This window comes from Osmerus eperlanus, chromosome 3, assembly GCF_963692335.1.
Source record: "Osmerus eperlanus chromosome 3, fOsmEpe2.1, whole genome shotgun sequence".
NCBI lineage: Eukaryota > Metazoa > Chordata > Actinopteri > Osmeriformes > Osmeridae > Osmerus > Osmerus eperlanus.
In genome coordinates, this window is record NC_085020.1 from 9,219,480 (window position 1) to 9,223,872 (window position 4,393).

Here is a 4,393-nt window from a genome sequence, read left to right on the forward strand (position 1 = left end):
TTTTCATCTTCATATGTCTGAAGGAAGCGTACCCAATGTCCTCACGTAGGAAGATGCAGTTGATCCCTATGTTTTCCCTTTGAACCATCCTATTTCTTTATTAAATAATTCTGCAGAATACGTCACATGTTTCATATGTTCAGTGAAGGTATTGAGGATGAGGTACTTCTAACAGTGAGCGACACATTTATGGCACTGCATGTTTGCATATGAAAAGAAGTACGTCCCTGGGTGGACTCGAACCACCAACCTTTCGGTTAACAGCCGAACGCGCTAACCGATTGCGCCACAGAGACAGCTGCTCTGCCACCAGAGCTCTGCCGTCAAACCTTCCACACACTTAGTCTCTGTCCATGGTGCTGAAAGTGTGGACTCTGCACTGTGTGCTTCATCTATGCTGCATTCCTGTGGCTGTCTGAGCGTGTGTGTGTGTGTGTGTGCGTGTATCTGTGCATGTGTGTGTGTGTGTGTGTGTATATCTGCTTTTCTGCCTATCTTTACATATGTGGTGAAGACTTAGTCCATTTGAGGTGGTATAAGTGGAGCTGAAGAGAGAGCATGCGCACTGCTGCTCTCCAGAGTAGGGTGAACTATCTGAGAGGACATAATGTCTCCTTTTCAGGAAAGTACTGACAGAGTAATTACAGAGAACGCCTCCCACCTATAACCTCGATGACAACAATTCCTAAAAGTATATGGCTGGGCCACAGACTCACTGCTCCAGTTTGTGTGTGTGTGTGTGTGTGTGTGTGTGTGCAGGGTTGTGTGTGTGTGGGCATATTTAATTATTCTTGTGGGGGTTAAAATGTCCCCTCAAGAACAGTAAATTAAGGAAACATTGAACTTGAAATGACATTTCTTAGTCCTCACAAGTATTTCTAGGGGATATTAGGGGGTTTAGAGTTAAAATATGTGTTAGAGTTAGATTGACATTAAGGGTTGGGGTTAGGAGCTATGGGTAGTTTTACGGTTAGAGTTTGGAGCTACTGTAGGGTTAGTTTTAGGATTGAAGTGAGGGTTAGAGATAGGGTTAGGGTTAGGGTTAAGGTTAGGGTTAGGGTTAGGGTTAAGGTTTGGGTTAGGGAATACACGATTTTGAAGGCGATTAAAATATAAATCCCCAAAAGAATTGCCACGCAAACTTATGTGTATGTGTGTGCGCGTGTGTGTGTGTTTGTGTGTGCAGGCTTTCTGTTTCACCACGACCTCACCCAAAGAGGGGTAAATAATATAAAGCAGGTTTATTTGAATATTTAACTTGATCTAATTCAATTCAAGAGAGTTAAAGCAGAAGGATGGAGACTGCGGTGAGTGAGATAGGGACAAAGACATACAGACAGGAAGTTAGAGAACATTTGACAGGATATGAGAAATGGAAGTAAAAACAACAATCTGAAACATTGGCTGTGATCCAGACATTCTTAATTCCTACTAATCTGGAAAGACTGAGGGAGGATTCCTAACTCAATGGGATAATAATATGTCAAAGCGTGACCAAGCTGTAAAAATGGTCTTTCATCATAAACTGTCTTTCATCATAACCAAAATGTCCTTTCCCTGACCCTGCAGGCAAATGAACAGGGTGAGGACTCGCAGAAAAATAGTTTCAATTGACTTCTAAGTGGAGTAACATTGATTCTTGTTTGAAAATAGAACCCTGAGGCTTAGAGACAAAAAACTGCATAGTGCGCAAACTCTCTCTCTCTCTCTCCATCCTCTCTCTCTCTCTCTTAAGATTTGTAGTATTGGGTTAGAGGGCTTTTATAACCTCTTTATCTTTTTCACCATGTAATTTCATCAGAAGTGGGTACCCCACTGACTTGCTAGCTCCACTGTCCCCATGGCAGGTCAAAAACACATCTTGTATTTTCATCCATAGCAAAAATCCTGAGACACTTGATGAAGTTGCTTCATCAAGTGCTGACGCCTGTTTATCATGCAAGCCAAAATTGAGACACAACTGTAACACAAAGAGAGAAACACATTATCCTATATATGAGTTTGGCGTAGATTAGATATCTCCCTACAGATGACAAGGGACAGTGCCCCCCTCAGTTCAGTCCTAACCCTAATCTTGAACCTGGATGTAGCTTGCCAGGAGTACTGCGTTCTTCTGGCATGTTGTTGCTATAGCGTGACTGGCGTCCCCTGGGTCACCATGACGCCCTGAGACCAGTGGTGAGAAGGTAAGAAAGGCTGCTGCCCCTGGCACGCACACAGCTAAAGATAGACACAAACTCACATATACACACACACACACACAAGGTGTGAATCACAAAAAAACGTTCTAGTTTTCCAATTCTCAGGAATTTCTGGGAACAAGAAAACAAACTGGATCTTTTTGTTTGTAGTCATTTATCAGACGCTCTTATCCAGAGCGACTTGCAGTAAGTACAGGGACATTCCCCCCGAGGCAAGTAGGGTGAAGTGCCTTGCCCAAGGACACAACGTCATTTGGCACGGCCAGGAATCGAACTGGCAACCTTCAGATTACTAGCCCGATTCCTTAACCGCTCAGCCACCTGACTCCATCTTAGATCTTAGGTTAGATCATTTGTAAGGCATTTGTAACCCCCCTCGAACTTCACTTTGGATAAAGCATCTGCTACATGAACACAATATATGACTATTGTTATAGAAGTAGACATGTTTACAGTGAAATGGTTACTTAATGACTATCTGCAATGCCAAACTATATGTAGTGATGAGTAATCTATTGGGTACCTTTTGGTCATTTTGTAAAAAGAGTGAAGAATGCAGTGATCCGGTGAGTGTATGTGCACCTGGGCCTCTTTAACTTCACACAATATAATGAGTTGAACGTCTGTTAAATGTACATAATTCAATGACAGTGAATGTCTTTGCAGATCTAGTCCTACAAGGATGCCAGAAGCAGTGCATCCTGGGAGTTGTAGTATAGATTGGCCCCAACATCTTCTGAATCATCTGTCATTTCCTGGATGTGGGACCTAGCAGCTCCAGTCAATACAGCCGGACCTGCTGTGTCTCCACAGAGATGTGGCTCTGCACACACACCTCTGAACATACACACAGGATTATGTACACACACACACACACACACACACACAGGTATACACCCACACACACAAACACACACAGTGACACATATTGACATTTTCTAGGCTGGCGACAGTATTGATTTCCCAGTCAGAGATACAGACACACAAGCACACAGAGCACAGGGTATCTAAACACCTTTACCACATCTCTATGTACAACTGCTTTGCGATGATCACCTCTCTGCTCCTCTAAAAACATGCACTCCAAATAAAGTGTCCCTCGACGGAACAGCACTGTAGGAAAAGTTCATTTGATTCGAGTGACATGCACATTCCTAGCCAGCAGTTGAGTCAATACCTGGGGAGGAAAAAAAAGGTGAGCTGCAATTTATTGAAGTACTAGTTTTGAGGCACGGAAAAATCCATTCCTCTGTATTTCTGTGTGTGTGTGTGTGTGTCTGTTTGTTTATGTGAGTGTTCACTAGCTTGTCTTCCTGTAACCAGTGTGTACCTGCATAGTTGGTGTGTGTGTGTGTCATATCTAAAGATTTAGTGTTCACCTTGGTCAGGTGCGGAGAGGTTAATAGTGGCGGTATCAGCTGTGAGTTGAAAGGCGTTTAGCAGCTATAATTGATGATGCAATTACTGTCTGTATAAGCTAAAGCCTTTTTCTCCCAGCCGTAGAGCAGAGGCTATACATCTCACCCGTGGCCAAGCTCTAAGGCTCATCCGTCCAGTCCTGTCATCTCCGACTGGACCTCCGCTGCCTCAAAGATCATCTCTTCCCAGGTCTTCAGTCCATTTTGTTGTGGATCTGTATCATACTGTAATAGTCCACAGAGCTGTGCTCCACGCTCACGGTAACAAAAGGCTTGGAGGGCTAAGCAGAAAAATCTAAATATATTAGATTTATGTCCAAAATGTCGTTTTTTAATATACTGTAAATACAACTACAATAAAGTCCTTGCCTCCTGTTCCCGAGTTACAGTGTTATTTTGAGAGAACAATATTACGTGTCTATTTATGAGTCAGCCGCTTTGACCTCCTCGAAGACATTGTGCCTGTTAATCCCTTTGTGTTTGTCTGAGATAGTCTTCACCTAATTACGGCTTGGCCAGGCCACCTGGGCAGACGCTGGTGAGAGCCCACAGACTGACATCCACGCGGTCTGTCTGCAGCAGAGGGGTGAGCTCCGCGGGGGATGGGCGGCTTTAACTGTTATTAGAAGGGTCTGTTATGCAGACAGATGTTCACTCAGCGGGAGCGCAGCGAGTGAACCTCACACATGTACACGCACACACGCACGTCCTCACACAAACACTGGCTCTCTCTCCCCCCCCCCCCTCCCCCGGGGCACAAGGTAATCGCTCGGC

At 44.2% G+C, this 4,393-nt stretch overlaps 1 non-coding gene across 1 annotated transcript; it reads right to left on the reverse strand.

Annotated features, from left to right (window-relative positions):
* Positions 1-222: 222 nt before the first annotated feature.
* On the reverse strand, positions 223-296 carry trnan-guu (transfer RNA asparagine (anticodon GUU)). Its single transcript has one exon. It is a non-coding gene; the product is annotated as a tRNA-Asn (tRNA).
* Between the last annotated feature and the right edge of the window lie 4,097 nt (positions 297-4,393).